Here is a 20,925-nt window from a genome sequence, read left to right as displayed (position 1 = left end):
TTTTGTGTGAACAAAGCCTGCCGACTACAACTATTGAATATTTCCAAACCTTTACAAGTTTTACCAATCAAAAAACAAATTTATAACGAATCAAAACAGTATGGCCTTTGTACCAAAGGTTCAACAATTAATTCATACAAAAGCAGTTCGAGAAAGTAAATCCACTGTGTTCCTTCCCGTCTTTGTTTCAATGGTTTAAGATTTGTAATTGAATATATATTCTTTGGTTTGGTGAATGTAAATTACGGAAAACGTAACATTGTGAGGTTTTTTCTTCGTCTTTTTATTTTTTCTTATTTTATTTTATCCCTGACTTGACCACCAATCTAAAATAATAAAATTTATACAATAAATCAAATTTTTTATGAAACACTAATTTCATTCTAACCGGCTTATTTGATTATTAATTAATAATAAAATCATAGATTAGGGAGATGTGTAGCAAATACTGAGCTAATGTATACCAAGCAATCCCCTTTACTGTAAAAAATACATAAATAAATAAATAAAAGTAAAAGAAGCGGTCCGTGAGTGGAATACTAACCAAGAAAATGTATTCTGAACATTGATAAACACAATTCTGAAGAATTTTTATGAAGGATTTATCCGACTGTTTTAAATAATAGATGAAGATAACCACAGAATCAGGATGTTTGGTAAACGTGATAAAAATGCTGTCTGCTTTAATCCTGCTGGGCAAAATATTTTAAATGAAAAAGTCTGTAACTTGCACAACTTTTCATAAGTAACGCAAATAAATTTTTTTCTATTCAGATGAATCGACCAAGATGCTACACCAACAATTATGACCAAACCAAATTTAGCCTTGATTGATTTCAGGAAAAAAAATTTAAAAAATTAGTTCCGATCAGACAACATGTTCATATAACACGCTCCTCCTCGAAGCATCAACTGTTTTTGAACATTTTAAAATGTTAGAAATTCTATTAAACAAATTGCAAAGTATATAAATGACTCAATTTAGCAGAGCTTTAACAACTGGCCGTAGTCAAAACAGGAACTGCATTCTTTCAATTCGCAAACGCTTTCAAAGATCACTCTCTAGATGCAGCCTTCCCTCCTTCCTGTTGAATTAAGATAGCTCTACAAACATGACCAACACAGCAATCGAAATGTCAATTATCAGGAAATCAATAATTTCTAAGCCAAGGCAAGGAATAACTTTAAAACGAGCAAGAATCATTCGATTCTAGAATAAACTATTATGGATCCGTATCTCCTTACCACGTATTTTTATCGAACACCGACTCACATGAGAGCTGAAAACCAATAGTATTTGAGTGTAAACATTCCTTCGAACTAAATGAAAGACTATAGTGAACATCAGACTCTGAAGAGGAGATTCAGGAATACGATTGGAATTGTTTGAATTAAACACTTTTGTTCGCTTGTATATGAATTCAGCATTGTTCCAATAAAACCATTTGGCTACCGGTAATGCCTTTAGAATACCCACACATTTAATAGAATGCGTAGCCTTTTAGAGAAAGTATGAAATATGAGAATTATTATACACTTGATTGGGCATTCTATAGAACGACAAATGCTCTTGGTGTATGAAGTAAAGGCCATTGTGATTATCTAAGTCATTCATTTCTCAAAAAAATAGATGTAGTAACGTAGTAGTTAAGTAAGTAACGAAATTGCCGTAAATAATGCTGCCAGCATTTTATAGAATGCGTGCCATTTTTTGATAAGTATGAAAAATTAGAATTTTTAAATACTTTGTCTAGGTGTTCTAAAGAATGACAAATGCTCTTCCAAGCAAAAAAGACAGGTCATACCTTTTGCTAAAAACCCCGTTCATTCTTAAAAAATACAAATGCTATATTTTGAGAAAAATTATAAAAGACTGTCAAAAATAATGTTACTGGCAATCAATGAATTGTTGGCATTCTGTGGAATATCTGTGGCATTATATGTAATGCCTAGTGTTTTTAGACTAACTATGAAATATGAGAATTAACATCTTCTTTGCATATGTGTATATTCTTTAAACTGACAAAATTCTCTTAAACGAAGAAGAAAAAAAAAACAGTCATGATAAGATTATTATTTTGGAATCGTGCATTCTTTACAAATAAAAATGTTATTTTGAAAAAATGATGGAAGTCTGGCAAAAATGATGCTAACAACTATGTAGGAAATAGAACGAATAGCGTAATTACGTGATATTCGAAATCAATTGGAGATGTATTTCATATTTTTCCTGTTTGTCATTTGATCTTCTACAGAATGCATAGCGTACCTCGGGATATTCGAAATGAATGCAAATATGCAATTCATATTTCAATTTTTTGTCGTTTTATTTTATATTTTATAACCGTCGTCGAACAGCCGACCCAATTTTATGGGTTTACGACTACCAATGTTCAACGCCGTAGCCTTGTAATTTTGAACCCAATCTAGAAGACAAGGGAGTTCCTGGAGGAATTGGGCGAAATTTACCTTTGCAGAGGACTTTTTGAGGCACCCAACCCGCATTTGCGTTGCATGGAGAGGAAGGCCATGAGAACCTTCCGCTGTTAGCCTGACGGCAAAGGGACTCTAACCCATGAACCATCTACCACTGTGGATATTTTGCGTCAGCACTGTGGTCGGTGCAAGCCGGATGCGGAATTCGTATCTACCAGTCACCATGTTTTGCGTACTACTTGGTATTTGAAATGAATCGGAATTGCAATTCATATGTTGCCCACTTGTTATTTGATCTTCCATCGAAGGCTTCCATAGAATGCTTGCTGTACCTCGTGATATTCGAAATGACAGGGAGATGTAGTTCATACTTTCTTGATTTGTCATTTAGCCTTCTGTAGAATGCTTGGCGTAGTTGAAATAAATCAGCTATGTAATTCCTTTTTTCTATTTGTCATTTGGACTTCTTCAAAAAGTCTTTCGAACTACATGATATTAGAAAGAAAAAGAAAAAAAAACTGTGATCTTATTTGTCTGCCAGTCTTGTCATTTGGTATTTAATGGAATACTTGGCGTACAATATGATATTCTCAATGACTCGAAGTTGTATTCTATATTTTTACATTTTGTAATTTGGCAGACTATGGACTACTTGGCCCACAGTATGATATTCGAAATAAATCTGAGATGCATTCAATCATTCGGGTGCATTCGAGATGCATTCAATCATCTGAGATGCATTCTAGTTTGTCATTCGGAATTCTATAGAATACTTGATCTACATTTTAATTTTCGAAATAAGTCAGGGATGTATTTTTATACTTCACCAGTTTGTCATTTAGCATCCAGTTAGAATTGTCATGCTACGTGATAATCGAAACGAATCAATGAGTTGCCAGATGAAATGCCAGATTTTTAGACTTTTCCGGTCACAATTTGGTTCGAATTTAAGAAGACATTGCATATTGTGCTAGCAGCAAATCTAAAGAAAAACTTTATTTCATCTTGTTTTTAGACACGATTTTTTAAATTTTATATAGAATACATAATTATTTATTCTGATTACGTGATTCGAGTCACGTGATTCAGATCACTGATTCGAATCTAGGAGTTCAAATCACTGTTCAAATTAGTTGCTCTAATGAAATGATTTAGATCACTAATTCGAATCAAGTGATTCTGTTCTTCAATCAAATCAAGTGATTTGGATCACTAATTCGTATAATACGACTTAATCAATGGCGAATAACGTTATTTGAATCAAATGATGTATTTTTAATGCTTCATTAACTAAAATTAATTTTCAGTACTTATGATTCATAGGGACCATGAGTTAGTGACTGTTTTCCCGATTAGTCGCCAACATGAGCATTGGTCCTTACAACAGATAAATACTAATTTTAATATCACGATATTTTGTTAAAAATATCGATAGTTAACAATATTTCACGATATTTTTTAAATTTAACGAATTTATATTATTTTTATATTGGTCAATACTCAACCCAGCAACTTACTCAAATAAAATCTGTCAGTACTCGAATTAATATCGTATTCAATAATTATCATTACGTATAATATTTACTAGTCACGTTATCATCTTTCCGACATAGTATTATGATAATCATCACGATATTATAGTGCTCGATGATTATTATCGATTAATGATTATCCTATTCCATATATTTTGTTATCATTAATGACCACGATATTGCCGTTTTTGATACACCTAGTATTGCCAATGCCCTACGTAAACCAACATCTGGGGTTGTTCTTATGTGCAGACGAACTTGGTTTCATGGTCCTTATATAACAGGGGTTTCCAACTTACATGAGGCCGGGGGCCACAATTAAAAACACAAATCAAATGACGGGCCGCAACTTTATCTTAATTTTATGTAGGACTCTTTTATGTTTGAAGGAACATTAAATATTAATGGCAGATTTTTACCAAGTTGTACAAAACAAAAGTATTGAATTGCAAATTAAAGTAAGAAGTAGATTTTTAGAAATATTTAACTGCATATTAAAAAATTCGGGCTGCAATAACTTTAATGTGCACGCATGTATTAAACAATTAACGACTTACGACTTACGACCTACGTAGCACACAAAATGTTCAATGACGAGATTGAGGTTTGTCTGCTGCAACCACCAGAGAATAGATATTTACATTTTAAATATAAAATTTACATTTTTGTGTGTAAATATTTTCGTCCAAAATGAGTGGTTTCAAAAAGTTACATCGGAGAATTTCTTCGAGAAAATTTCTGATACAGACATGCTAAATTATATTCATAAAATACAAAAAAATTAAATTAAAAAAAAACATACACGATTATTTTTGAATTTGAATAAATATTTTCTTAGATGCAAAGCCTGAGAAATAATTTTTTTTTGCACCGTTGGTGTGATAAATTTCACAGAAACGAAGAAATTGGGTTTTTATTAACGAGAAAAGTATTTTAAACCCATATGAATTTTTTACGAAAATTTTCCGCAAAATTTTCGCTGGCCACAAAAAAAGGCTTCACGGGCCGGATGCGGCCCCCGGGCCGCCAGTTGAAAACCACTGCTATATAAGTACCGAAATTCTTTTATCTGTCGCATTTTTACAAACAAGTTGCATGTGATTTCTTTGGGTCCCTTTATCGTTTTATTCCTAATCGTTTCTTTATCGTTTTATTCAACTATTCCTAATTATTTTCAAAACTTTTACTGATAGATGTGGATGATTAATTAAGTTAAAAATAATAATAAAAAAGCAAGAAAAAAACTTAATCACTCTGGCATACACCCCTCTAGAGATCCCTTTATGGATACAGAGCCCTGAACAAATGCCTCCCCCCCCCCCTTCATTCGAGATGATTGCTAGATACTTATTACAAAGACAAAGAATAATCAGATTATAAGTAATGTACTTTATTAAAAAAAGGTATTTGTTAAGAGATAAAAAATAATGAATGATGAAAATATTTTTAAATTAAAAAAATTACGATTGAAATTGCTTAATGTAGATATAAGAAAGATGAAAAATTTCATAATATTTTTTATTTGTCGAAATTTCTTTTTAAGAATAGAAAAGCATGGGGAATTCATTTTGATTTTTAAGTATCATATCACCAATGAAATGAAAAAAATTCTATATATTTATAATACCATAAGAAATTTGTTATAAAAAGTAAATTATAAACAAAATTGTGTGCATTTTATGAAGATATTGACATTGTACGATTTTTCGATGTCGTTTTCGGTTTAAAATACGTGAATTTCAGTATACTTTCAAAGAAGGAATTTATTTTAATTCAATAGAAATTATTTTCAATTCAATTTAAATTTGTTAAATTAAAAAATTTAATTTCAATAATTCCTTAGGCGCATTTTCTGCCTTATTAGTTATTTATTCCTTTTATGAAAAGTTCGAAGGATTTGTCACCTTTTTTTTCCCATTTTGAAATTATATAAAATTATTAGTTTAAAAAAAAATTGTATGAGTTTTTAGGTAAGTTTTGCAGGACATCATTGAAATAATGATAAGTAAATAAATTCAAATGTTGATTTCTTTAGAAAAAGAAAATATTTGTTAGATAAAAAAAAAAAAAATGATTCCTTTATTATGATTACTTGTATTTCTCTTATAAAAAAATAGAACGATTAGTTTAGAAAAAGTGTTTTTTTTCTTCTTTTTTTTAAATTTATGCTTAAAATTTACACTTTTCTTATTCATGTAAAGGTAAAAACAAGTGTGAATAAAAATCTAATCTAATAAATAGAATTGTTTACTGAAATCAACTATAGTATTGTTTTAAAATAATATTCTGTTGAAATAAAAAATATTGAAACAAAACTTAATAGGAATTCATATTGATTTCGATGACAGAAAAAAAAAAGAAGAAAAAGAAGAAATTAAGGGAACAAATGGAATGTGATTTTTAAAATTCTTTTTTCTCTCTTCTTCTGTCCCCAGTGGCGCAACTGGTTAGCGCGCGGTACTTATAATGCAGTGCCTGCGAGTAATGCCGAGGTTGTGAGTTCGATCCTCACCTGGGGAAGGCTGTAAACTTTTTTTTTTAACTGTGAAAAAAATAGGTTCGTGAAACATAATTAAAGATGACATTACTTTTCTTTATATAACCAATTTTTTTTCTTTATGTTTATCTCATCTTAACATTAATAATAGTATTTAAAATAGTTTAATACTTTTTATTCACACTTAATATTATTTAAAATTCATGTTTTCTCATATTTTTTTTCTTCTCTTCACTTTTCATAATAACATAAGTATTTTAACGTTAATAAATATATTTATTTCATAAAAATTAATAAGTTTTTAAAAGCATTTAATTTTTGTCCTGACCTGTGATTTGCCTACACCCGTTATTGTTTACTACTTGCATGATTTATTTAACGGCATTTTTTTATTGCTAGCGTTTTGCTTTAATAAGGTTTACAAATTTATCCTCCCAATTTTAAAAATTCAATGACTTGAAAAATTTTAATTTTTTAAAATCAGCTGACATTGTTTTAATTTTTTTTAAAATTTAAATTCTAAAAAAAGCTGCCCTTGACAAACAAAATTAACAAAATGTTTGATAATAAATTTCAAAGAGCAGAGAAATGTTTATATTACAATGCAAAAAATATAAATATATAAGAAATAATTTCACATTTTCTGTATTGTATTGTTTTCATTTATCAATACTTACACGCTTTTATTAATTTATTTATTTTACGAAGAAATGATATTGTTTCAAATATGACTTCATTTCACCAATGTCTTAAAAATGTTAATAAATTTTAGCGAGAAATTTATATGGCAGTAAATATGAGTTAATAAATTATTAAAATGTAAATTTTCGAAGATAAATGGGCAGGGACGGTGCAATGTGTTTTTAGAATATTTATTTTAACATACAAACGATAATAAGTACACAGTGTACCCTAATAATTTAAAACAAAAAGGTCAAAGAATATTTTTTCTTCATTTTTTTTCAATCTATTAGTTTGAGCTAAGTAGAAAAAAATATTTTTTTTTAAAATATTTGCCATAAATTACAGCGTGTTTGTGTTTATAAGGAATTGTGTTATTAAACACTGTTTTCTTATTAATTTATTTATTAACAATAAAGCTTCTTATAAGTAATAATTTTTATTGAAAGAATTATAAAATTAAAAATTTGAAATTTGTATTTCTAGCCCTTTGAGTTGTTTTTAAAAAATAAGTATTTCACATAAAATATGTTAAATTGCATCAAAAAAAATAATTATAATAATACATTTAGGAAACTGTTTACAATGGAGCTAAAATGTTATATTTTGTAATTTTCTTGATAGATGGCGCCACAAGTGTTAAAATTTATTACTTTTCTACGATATAACATACTTTCTTTCCATTCTTTTTTCATTTTTGTCGTTTCCAACAATGTCTTATAAATTAGTAATAAAATAATAATTAATAAGAAGTTTTATATATTTCGACTTGAGTCAAACTTCCATAATTAGTAAATAATTTTTATTGAATTCGATTGATTGTTATCAAAATTATTTCTTTTATTCTTCTAATTCGTTTAAAATGATAGATTTTGACACATAAAATTAAGTTGTTGAAATGGCATAAAAGCTGCTTAGTTTTTATATTTAAAATTAACTCGTTTGTTTTAACACGGATTAATCCCTGAGAGAATTTTTTTTAAATATCGCTTCTACAAAATTAAAAAAAAATACTCTATAACATTTTTTGATCTTATGAACGGATTGTGAAATATAAGTTGCAATTTTACTGAAGCTGCACCTTAAATAACTAGCGCAAATGATATTTTTACTAACAAAAATCAGAAAAAAAAATTCTACATTTATTTATTTTTTACGGATTTTGATAAATTGATAACTTTAAAAAATTAATAGCAGTATAGAAAAATATGAACTCAATAGTTTATAAGGGAGATAAGAAAAATGCTTTTATGATATTTATTATTTTGTATTATGCAATTTATTTATGAATGAAAAAATTTTGAACTTTAAAGCATTTAAACTTTTACTCACTTTAAAAATATGTGATTAAAGTGACGAAATCCAAAATCTTTTGATGGCATCAGTAAAATAGCTCTCACGAAATAAAAGTTTAAAAATATGAATTTTTTACAGTATTGTTGCTCAGCAATTGCCTAGTCGATTTCAGTTAAAATTTAAATATCGTAATTTAAAATTATGTAGTTTAAAAGGATGTAAAACCGTCAAATTCAGACCAAAAACTCTTCGAAGCCTGCAAATAAATTTTTTCTTGATTATTATTAAACAAAATGATTGAAAAATTAATTAAAAAATGATTTTTTTCATAGAAATATTACGAACGACATAGAAATAATACCGATTCAATTATTCAACAACAAATTTTGTAATTGTGAATGATTCTTTTTTCTTTTCTTCTTCCTTTGTGCTCACTAGTGATAAACAGTGCTTTTCAAACCACTTCCGTCCAGGGAAATAAAGTGTTTTAGACTTCAAACAAAAATAAAATTTTAAAGTTTGTAAGCCATTTCATTCGTAAAGAATTATTTGAGCTTAAGAACCGATAAATAGCTTAAAAGTTTTAACAGTTATTATTATTTTTTTTTTTTGTATCGCCAATTTGGCGAGATTTCTTCCACCTAGGTGAAAATTCTAAAAATCAATGAATAATACTCATTTTATGCAAATTTTTATGAGTGCAAACAATGCTGAGTTGGAGAATTAGTATTTTTTTAAAAAAATTTTAAGAATTGGATCGCAAATTTCTTTCCGTTTTCACAAAACTGTCACTTTTCTTATAAAAGTTCTGTCCCATCTTCAAGATTAATATAAACGGTGCGGTTGAAAGATTGGTTAAATTTGACCACCTAAATGACAATAATAACTGTTGAAGACTCACAGCAGTTATAAAAATTGCGTATTTTGAGCAAAAAGGTGCTATTTTCATGGGAAAATAGAGCCTTCGAGAAATAACACGAAATGTAAAAACACGAAAATTGTTATTTAATACATTTAGATATACGTATATATTTCAAAAGTAGGAATTCATTACGATTTTCCTTAATAAAAAAAAGTTCTTATATAAAATAATAATCATCATATATTTTAGCATAATATTCCTTGCTTTTTAAAAGGAAAAAATTTTTTTATCGAAAAGGAAAAAAAAAAAAAAAAAAAAAAAGGTAAATTAGTAGCAATCATGGGTCCGATTATAATCGGAATAAGCAGGGAAATGATCAGTTCCTCGACATGGAGCCATGAAATGATTTCTTACTAATAATATGATATTTTTATAGCTGCTCTGAATTTGCGACTGTTATTCATGATGACTGATAGGTCAAGTTTAGCAATGCCATAGCTGTCTATGCTTATTTTGAAAATAGCTCAAAACGTCAATACGGAGAAAAGCCACAGTTTTATGAAAATGAAAGGCCTTTATTATCTTTTTTTACAATATTTCAAAACTTAGGCCGGGATCGCCCGGTTGGTTTGGAGCTGATCCCATGCCCAAAAGCTCGTGGGTTCGATCCCCGCCAGCCGAAGACTCCCTGCATAATAAAATGGTGACTGATGCACGTTAAATCTGTCGAATCGAAAAGTCCTCCATGTTTCCATAACAAATCAATACCTCTGGGGGTACTGATCCATACGTTTCCTTGTGTTCTGGATTGGGTTCAAAATTACAAGGCTACGGAGTTGAACATTAGTAGTCGTAACCCCAAAATTTGGGTCGGCTCTTCAACGATGGATGCGAAATAAAATATTTCAAAACTTACTCCAATCCGGTCTCATAATTTGCAGAAGCCGAGAATAAGCAATGATTTTGATAATTTTTATCTAGATGAAAAAATGTCGCCAAATTGGTGATTTTTAACCAAGTTTAATAACTTTTAAAATATTTAAGTTAATTGTCTGTTCTAAAGCTATTCTTCACGGCAAGATTATATGTATATAGTTTAAAATCATCGCTTTGCTTCATGTGTAAGGAACTTAATCTATGGCTTTTTAATTTTTCTTGGAGACGGAGTTTCGAAAAACAGCGTTAAGAGGACACCATACCACGGGAGGAACGCTTTGTCACAAATTCTTCTTCACCTCCATTGCACCGTATTGTTTGAAGCAGCATGTCCTCATTTGGACTTTGTGCCACTCTATTACTGCTTTAAAATTTAAAAGAAAGAAAAAATGAGTTTCAGGCAAACGTAGAATAAGCAACTAAGCTTCAATAAAATAAAAATAAAAAATAGAAAATGCCTTTTTTTCTTACTTTGTTGTTTCGGGTAATAAAAAAAAATTCTTTTAACAGTTTTTTTTCTTTTTAAAATTTTGTGCTTTATATTGATGAGTCAAAGAGCCTATAAATTGATGGAGAGTATTATATTAAGAAAATGGATAAAGCAACTGTCTAAAAATTTTATTGACATTTTTAACGTGTTGTATAGATAAACATTTATAAATTGAGATGAATTTCTTTAATACTATGATAAACAAAAGCGGAATATAAAATACGTAGCGAAACACATGATAATAACTACTGCAGACGCATATTACATGTATTTTGGCCGAATAAAAAGAATGTCTGCGAATGAAAATTGTTCAAACAATATTTACCTTTTTTTTCTTTTTCTTTTTTTTAAAATTATAATTCCATCAAAATCTGTTGAAAGGTTTATCCTTTGTTCTTCGCAAATAATATTCTATCTCAGGCATAAAAACTCCATTCTTTTCACTTTCAGTACTATTTATTATTATTTATTTGTTGTTTTGTGCCTTGTTTGATGCGTCAAGGAATCCATTAATTTTACGAAGAGTATTCTATTTACTAATTCGGTTAAAACAACAGTCTGAAAATAATAATGAAAGCATATCTACGAGCCTTTTTTTACTCTCCTTTTGGCTATCATAAACAAACACACAAAAAAGAAAGAAATATTCTAAAAGTAATTATACTTTTTCCTACCAAATGAAACGTTAAAATGAATTTCGTTCATTTTTTAAGCTCTTTTTTCCCCCTGCTCGCGTCAGCGGGAAAAGTGAAAATATTATACAAAAGGAAAGAAAAAATGTATATTATAACCGAAAAAAAAAGAAGAAAAAGATGGAAAAAAAAACTTCTTAGAAATTCTGGCAGCATAGAAAAACGGTGTTATTTACACAAAACATATTTTGGCTGACCGTAGTTGCCGTTTTTCTTTCGTTTTTCTTTTTTATTCCTTCTTCCCCGTCCTCCTTTATTCCATTTCTGCGAAATAAGAACTTCATTAACGCGATAGAATGAAAAGAAAAATATGAAAAACTTTCTTTTTTTAAAGAATTTTTTATCCTTTGTTTATCTTTTCTTCTCACTGTTCTTTTTTGTAGAAGTAAAAAAAAAAAAAGTTAACTTCTGAAAAATGTTAACTTTTCTAGTGATAGAAATGACTTTTTATTAATCTAGTGATAGAAATAACTTTTGATTAAAAAAAATTTTTTACAAATAAATCACGTTTGGAATAGTTAATTATAAATATGTTCCCGATTTTTCGTGTTTTTGAATAGTTAGTAACATAATCAGATGTTTTTACAATAACTGCAATTCTATTGTAATAAACTGACAGTTTTATATATATATATAAAAAAAACAGAATTAGTTCTCTCAAAATACGGTAATTTATGATACCAGCATGGCTATATGCATTACATTGGCCTTCAGCCAAGGGAATCGAGGCATATGGGGTAGAGCTCTACCTCGCGCCGTAGTTTGCCTTTTTAGAAGCTTCTCAAAAATATTTAATTTTATTAGACAAAATTAATATTTATACTAGTTAATATATTATTTATACTTAGTATTACATTTGCTTAGACTAATATTTAATAAAAAAAAACTATAGATTATATATCAAACAAATAACCTTCTTCATTTATGGTGGGAGGCATTATATATTTTTGGCTACGGAACTGGTAGTTTGTGACCTATAAGCCCATACAAAGGTGCTCATAATTAAAAAAAAATCTTACAATAATTTTGATAGAAAAATTAAAAAGGTGCTATACGAGATAAACAAAAAGCATTTATGATTTTGGTTACCTTTATGTTTAATCATATTACTTAAAAAATAATGTAAAGTTAGTATAGTTTGAAATAAAATTAATATATTTTATTTACTCATAGATAGGAAATATTGCTTACTTAAAATTTAACTTCCATTTTGTAAATGAAAGAAAAAATAATAATAGATTTTTTTTCGACAGACCTGCATCAATAATAAATAAATAAATTTTTACCGCGTTTTTTTACTAAATAAACTAAAATTATTTTTAAATTCTTTACTTGCCTAGTAAAATATGTTATCCAAAATAAATTGCCACGTGGATAAAAAAGACTTGCTTTAAAGTATTTTCGGGGAGTGAAGTATGTATTATAAATATTTCTTCGTCAAGTTCTCTTCTTCTCGTGTAAAATTTTTGTAAAAATACAGAGAAAAGAGGAAAGATTTTTCGTCAAATTATGAAAGTTCTTTATACGCAAGTAACCGAGTTTACTGAGTTATGGAAAATACCGGTTTTTCTCTATGCATTTCTTTAAAGAGATATTCCGTCTAATGTGCCATACCATTGCTGTTTATTTCTTAGGCAAGTTGTCACCCTTGATGGTATGGTGGGTAGAGTCTTCGTCTACCACAGCTTCGGTAAGCTGATTAATCGTGCTGGGTTCCTTAACAACTTGCAGTTTCTTCGATTATGTCCTTCCGGCGTGAGAGCTGGGAATTAATTTATAGAATTTTATTCACTTTATTTTTGTAAAATTATTGAGTCTCTTGTGAATATTTTTATGTTATTTTTACAGAAACTTTCCGTTTTCAATTTTCTACAATTTTTTTCATGACGTTCTTGATAAATGATTTTCTGTACATTGTCATGCAAATTTTTTATTTTGTGAACTAATGCAGTTTAAAAAACCCATCAGAAACTCAGAATTTGACTCAACTTCACCAATTTAACTCAAAAGTTTCCCTATATTCAGAATTGGGTTTAAAATTAAAAGGATACTAACCTACATGTCGTTGAGCTGAAGAATTGTTATTAACGGTCAGAATCTTTCCCTCGTGGGAATAAAAGAGGGGGAAATTGTTTTTTTTTTAAATATATTATCGTTTCCTTGATATCCTCTAGGTTTTTGATTTAAATTTCTTTTTGGTTAAAGTTTGAAAAATATCTGAGCCGTAATTGCTTAAATTTTGAAGGAAAAAAAAATTATAAATTTGCTCTGAGAGTTGGTATTATTTAATTTAAAACTATGTTTTAAAGAGTAAATTAATTAAATTTGGAATTTTTTTTTTTTTTTTTTTTTTTTTTTTTTTTTTTTTTTTTTTTTGCATTTATGCAAATACTTGATCTTGATTGATTTGGGTGTGAGAATTTCAAATCTGATATTATTTTTGCTCCTAAAGCTAAAACTGTTCTTTAAAACAGCATTTCCCTCGATTTTTTGTCGAAATGTACTAGTTTAAAAACTTTATGTAAAAGGGGGGGGGGTCGCGTAAATATTGAGACAAACTTATATGGGAGGACACATTAGAGCACATCATCAAGACTAAAACTGCATAAAAACAATACCTGGAATATCGTCATACGCGGCTAGGGGATTCTTTCCTATTATGGCGTGTTCAGAAGCACACGAAGAAACAGTTCATGATAATGGAAGCAACCCGAGAAGCACATGACAAAACGTCCGGGCATGCGTTCCCCATGCAATTTCAATCCTGATGATGTGCCTTAACTCCTCTTGAAGTTAGTCGCAACATTTATATTTTTGTGATACATAATGTTCTTAAACATGTACATTTCGATGAACAATAGACAAAAAATGTCAATATTTACAAAAAAAACTGTAGCTTGAAAAGAGAAAGCAATTGCAGATTTGTAATCAGCAGCACGAAAGAATCTACGATCCATTGAAAAAAAAAATCTCACGCGAAAAAATAGAAAAAATTGTTCTCTAGTGATATATTAGGGAAATATGCTGGTTCTTGATTTTATTCCTCGTGGTAGAATAAAAATTGCTACACATTAAGAAATTGAGAAAGAAAAAAAAAATTTTTTTCTACTGAAATGTAATTTATAGCATTAAATTAAGACGAAGATGTTTCACCAGGGAGAAAAATACTCTGATTTTAAAAACAAGGAATTTAAGCAATTTATAATATTTGCAACTCTAACAAGGGAAACTAGGGAAGTGTGACTCGCCAATTTTGAAATAAACTAGTGGGATGTATGCCTTATGAGGAATAATTTTAGGGGGAAACATTCGTTTCGGCCCATAGAAGGTCCTGTGAGAGATAAAAAATAGTTCAAGAAATAGAAAAATCAGTATTTTATTACTTCAATACAGACTATTAGTTATTGTAATTGTCTCATACTCTAATTAATTTTGTGGTACTTTCACGTACTGTATAATGCATATTGATTGTCGAAATTGATTTTGAAAATTTTATATATCTGTAGTTTTTCAGAAAAACCTGTTAGGTTAATTTTAAAAAAAAATTTACATCGAATTTTTTTAATTTTTTTTCCAAAAAACTTTCCAAATTAGTTGGAGTATGTAATTGCAAATCAATTAATAATTAATTAACAATTAAATAATAATTAATTAACAATTAATTGATAATTAATTTTCTGATTGATTTATTAATTAGAAAAATAATTAATTATCTAATTAATTACAAATTAATTGGAGTATGAGACAATTACAATAACTAATAGTCTGCATTGAAGTAATAAAATACCGATTTTTCTATATATTGATTTATTTTTTATCTCTCACAGGACCTTCTATGGGCCGAAACGAATGTTGCCCCCTAAAATTATTCTTCATAAGGCATACATCCCACTAGTTTATTTCAAAATTGGCGAGTCACACTTCCCTAGCTTCCCTTGTAAGTAAATTAAGTTAGTTTATCAGATTTAAGAACACAAATCAAAAATAAAACTTTAATCACGCTTTTCTACATTTCTATAGGCTTCAAGTATATATTCTTCACTGTTTAGGCCCTGTATCCAAACTTTTTGAAAATTGAACTAAGTCTGTATCATATCTGTAGATTATAACCTTTTGCTTTACCTGATTCTGAAAATAAAACAATCCTATACAAAATCACAGATTTATACAAACAGTGCCATTTAGCAGAAAAGAAGAATTAGAATATGTGTAATAGACTTAAAATAAACATTATTTAACTAATCTCCGAATTATTTACCGAAAATTCAAGTAATTAGAAATTAGGGTCTGAAAGCAGTGGTATAAAATTCTAACATCTTCTAATCAATTTTTTCAGAACATTAGTGTAATCTCTAAACGACGTGGCGATCGTCTGCAGCTAGTGTTTCATGCTATTTCTGATAAATGAGCAGCTGTAATTTATTTAAAACTGCCGAGCCCTTGCTTTGTCCAACTTTCTCATACATAACCCTGCCAATGTTTGAATCTATTTTCCTTTTTTAGTGCTTCAATTGTCTTCTTACGATGAACAGACGTTTCATCGGTAAGCATTTCATGCACGATTTAACGAATTTAAGAATCCACAAAATATGCCCTTTAAGAAGTGGATGAAACAGTAAGTGAATGAATGAGAACGTGATAGAATAAAAATTTTCTTATAAAGAAATGAATGTGGAAAAGTCAAGGAATCATATAATCAAATCAATGACTTAATAGTTGGGAAAATCAGTGAATCGAAAAATAATTACTTCTTCTAAACCCTAAAATTGTATGTTTTACACTGTAGTTAAATTTTAATCTCTAAATTTATATCTCAAAAGTTTCTTTTAAATATGATAATTATAGTTATTTTTTTACATATTTTTACTAATTGAACTGTTTTCTTCGAAAACATAATGGATTGTATCAAAGTAATAATTTTTAAACTAAACGATGTTTGATAGTTTCGTTTTTTGAACGTCAAAAAAAAAATTTCTCCATAAATTTTTTAAATCAATAAATTTATTCTACAAAAGTAGTTTTTTAAAAATGGCATTTATTTTCTTTTATAAATATTTATAATACGTTTAACTGCTATATTTTATATAAAAACATAATAGATTATAGCAATGTAATAGTTTTCGAAATAAGCGATGCTTATTTATTTATTTTTGTCTTTTTTCACTGTAATTAAAATTTTCGAATTACAATTTTTTTATATAACAAAAACTACATATTGAACAATCTAATTTATTACAGTCTTAAAAATATTGCGTTTTAAAATTTATTTAGATAATTTTTATACAATATAGCTTTTCATCAAATTAAAATTGTTTTACTCCGCTTGAGGTAAAATAAACTTTTATACGCTACTATAATAAAACCAAAAGCATATATTCCAAAATATTTATTACGATATTTACAGCACGAAATTTAAAAATGAACGCCTACAAAACTTGCTAATGCTATTTCCGGATTATTAAAACATTTCTAATATACAAATTCAACGAATAAACGTATAACACGATTTAATGTTTTAAATATCCTCAACTAATTCCATTATCCATAAGTCATCGTTTGCTCGGAGTAAATTCGAAAATTCAGTTCCCAATTCCCTGACGAATGTTAATATTCATTCTAAGAGAGAAGCCTGACAAGAGCTGGACCCTACTCTCGAAACCAATCACAATTACAGAGTTCCTGGACACATTTTACTCTCGAACTAATGACGATCCTTTGCTTAAAATAGTCGATTATGAAATTATGTCTCCTTGATCATAACGAGACGATATAAAGGATATATTCTCCCTTTATCATCGTCATGGATTACGTCATTGTTTGTAGTTGTCACATGGATTTCACTTGATGGAATCCGTCTACAGTTCGTTAACTAAGGAAATTTTGTCGTTTTGAATGTTACGGGCACACAGTTATAATGACTCGTAATGAATTCATTGTGTACTTGTTATTAGTTTCGTTAAGAGGATTATCTCCGTTGAACTTGTTTAATATTAAACCATTTATATTTCAGTTGAGTTTACGAACGGCTCTTTCAACGCAATTGGATATCTCTTTATTTCTGCAAGGAAAAAAAGAAACTCTGGTGAAATTGCCTTACTGTATGGTAATGACAAAGCCCCATCATTCTGGTTAATAAAATCAAAATATGCGGTATTTAAAACATTCATTTGGTAATTTTTTCTTTTGTATATTATAATGGTTGACCGGAAATTCCGGTTTTCAAAATTACAGTTTTTATTACCACGCATTTATTAATACCAAACCAAATTATAATTTCAACCTAATAAATGTTTTTCATCTATAGTATCATGCATAATAATATTGTCAAATTTTTCCAGATTTACCAAATTTCATTTCATATTATAAAGCTATATTTTATTGCTATTTTTACCAAAAATCTTGCTTTGGCAAAAATTACCGAGCTTTTTGATGTTTCCATAGAGCCAGAAACATGGTAATTTTTACCATATTCGGGTAGTTTTGAGCATAATTTTTGTTCTCAGTGCGTCAAGGAAAAAAGTATTTTTTTTGTGTGGGGAAAACTTATTAAATGGAAACGGAGAAATTAGATCAGGTTCAGATATTGTTAAAAATTACTTTTTCTTTAAAATAATAAAAATAAACTATAACTCAGTTTGGAAACTGAGGATTTTAATGTCTGTACTAGTTATTTCCATAAAATTCTCCATTCCAATAACTTACTAAATAATTTAATTTCAACTATATATAACATTAACTTAGCATTAATTAAGATCGTTCAATTTTTGTTTCATTAAAATGGTATGAAATAATTTATAACTGATCAGAGGAAAATGAAACTTTTGTACCTGCTCAGATCATATTTATAGAATTATCTTTAATTTTGAATGATTTAGTGAAAAGTTAGAGTTTGACTATGTACAACATAAATTCAACATTTACTGATATTGTTAAATTAGTCTTTCTTTAAACTAAGAAAATAATTTACCAACTCTCCAAGAAACTTTATGATGTGTGTGGTTCATTTCTCCGAACTGAAGTTTGTTCAAATAATTCAATAAATAAATTAAATTTTTACTTTATTTATTGAATTAATTGGCAGCAGTAGTCGAGGTCATTAAATTAGTCTTTCTTAAATTAGATAAATTACAATCTTTTTACATAGTTGTCCATTCGTCCACAGTTCTCACTAATTCAACTACAATTTTTTAGCATAACTGCACTCTTTTCTACTGTTTACGCAAGCTCAATAACAATCTTTTTACGTAATTTCCCACTTTTCCGCAGTTCCCGTTGACCCAACTACAATTTTTTAGTATAACTGCACTCTTTTCCACCGTTTACGCAAGCTCAATTACAATCTTTTTACATAGTTGTCCATTCGTCCACAGTTCCCGCTAATCCAACTACAATATTTTAGCCTAACTGTGAGCTCTTCATTGCTTACGCAGGATCTTAGAAACATCATCGCACTTTTAACCAATGAAGTTGAATTACCGATTCCCATTTCTTTCTGAAACCCATACGTTAAGTTAGAGTAGCCCGTTCTGTGTCCATCTTCGTAAAACAATCAGACAGTCCCAGCAAACAGTCAAAGCGAGCAGTGAAACAGTTTTACAGGGAGTGATGAGGCACATCTTGTTTTAAAATTCGAAGTTAAGTTGAAGTTGAAGTAAATTTTTTTCTCCCGTTTCCTGCTATAGTGTTCTTATTTTTCGTATAACTGCGCTCTCTTTCACAGTTTACGCAAGTTCATTGGCAAAGTTACCCGTATTGCGCAACGGATATGTCAACAATCTCTTAGCAACATCATTGCACTTTTAACCAATGAAGTTGAATTACCAATGAAGTTGAAAACGTTGATTCCCATTTCTTTCTGCACCCATACATTAAGTTAGAGTAGCTCGTTCTGTGTTCATCTTCGTAAAACTATGTTCCCAGCAAACAGTCAAAGCGAGCAGTGAAACAGTTTTACAGGGAGGGACAAGGCACATCTTGTTTTAAAATTCGAAGTTAAGTTGAAGTTGAAGTACATTTTTTTCTCCCGTTTCCTGCTATAGTGTTCCAATTTTTCGTATAACTGCGTTCTCTTTCACAGTTTGCGCAAGTTCATTGGCAAAGTTACCCGTTTTGCGCAACGGATATGTCAACAATCTCTTAGCAACATCATTGCACTTTTAACCAATGAAGTTGAATTACCAATGAAGTTGAAAACGTTGATTCCCATTTCCTTCTGCACCCATACATTAAGTTAGAGTAGCTCGTTCTGTGTTCATCTTCGTAAAACTATGTTCCCAGCAAACAGTCAAAGCGAGCAGTGAAACAGTTTTACAGGGAGGGACAAGGCACATCTTGTTTTAAAATTCGAAGTTAAGTTGAAGTTGAAGTACATTTTTTTCTCCCGTTTCCTGCTATAGTGTTCCAATTTTTCGTATAACTGCGTTCTCTTTCACAGTTTGCGCAAGTTCATTGGCAAAGTTACCCGTTTTGCGCAACGGATATGTCAACAATCTCTTAGCAACATCATTGCACTTTTAACCAATGAAGTTGAATTACCAATGAAGTTGAAAACGTTGATTCCCATTTCTTTCTGCACCCATACATTAAGTTAGAGTAGCTCGTTCTGTGTTCATCTTCGTAAAACTATGTTCCCAGCAAACAGTCAAAGCGAGCAGTGAAACAGTTTTACAGGGAGGGACAAGGCACATCTTGTTTTAAAATTCGAAGTTAAGTTAAAGTTGAAGTAAATTTTTTTCTCCCGTTTCCTGCTATAGTGTTCCAATTTTTCGTATAACTGCGTTCTCTTTCACAGTTTGCGCAAGTTCATTGGCAAAGTTACCCGTTTTGCGCAACGGATATGTCAACAATCTCTTAGCAACATCATTGCACTTTTAACCAATGAAGTTGAATTACCAATGAAGTTGAAAACGTTGATTCCCATTTCTTTCTGCACCCATACATTAAGTTAGAGTAGCTCGTTCTGTGTTCATCTTCGTAAAACTATGTTCCCAGCAAACAGTCAAAGCGAGCAGTGAAACAGTTTTACAGGGAGGGACAAGGCACATCTTGTTTTAAAATTCGAAGTTAAGTTAAAGTTGAAGTAAATTTTTTTCTCCCGTTTCCTGCTATAGTGTTCCAATTTTTCGTATAACTGCGTTCTCTTTCACAGTTTGCGCAAGTTCATTGGCAAAGTTACCCGTTTTGCGCAACGGATATGTCAACAATCTCTTAGCAACATCATTGCACTTTTAACCAATGAAGTTGAATTACCAATGAAGTTGAAAACGTTGATTCCCATTTCTTTCTGCACCCATACATTAAGTTAGAGTAGCTCGTTCTGTGTTCATCTTCGTAAAACTATGTTCCCAGCAAACAGTCAAAGCGAGCAGTGAAACAGTTTTACAGGGAGGGACAAGGTACATCTTGTTTTAAAATTCGAAGTTAAGTTAAAGTTGAAGTAAATTTTTTTCTCCCGTTTCCTGCTATAGTGTTCCAATTTTTCGTATAACTGCGTTCTCTTTCAC

At 29.5% G+C, this 20,925-nt stretch overlaps 1 non-coding gene across 1 annotated transcript; it reads left to right on the top strand.

Annotated features, from left to right (window-relative positions):
* The first annotated feature begins 6,396 nt into the window (after window positions 1–6,396).
* TRNAI-UAU (transfer RNA isoleucine (anticodon UAU)) lies at window positions 6,397–6,488 on the top strand. The gene is given in 2 exon segments: window positions 6,397–6,434; window positions 6,453–6,488. It is a non-coding gene; the product is annotated as a tRNA-Ile (tRNA).
* The last annotated feature ends 14,437 nt before the right edge of the window (window positions 6,489–20,925 follow it).

This window comes from Parasteatoda tepidariorum, chromosome 8, assembly GCF_982258835.1.
Source record: "Parasteatoda tepidariorum strain Cologne lab strain chromosome 8, Ptep-v5.0, whole genome shotgun sequence".
NCBI lineage: Eukaryota > Metazoa > Arthropoda > Arachnida > Araneae > Theridiidae > Parasteatoda > Parasteatoda tepidariorum.
Note: the sequence above shows the minus strand (reverse complement) of the source record. Positions and strands in the feature narration are given on the sequence as shown.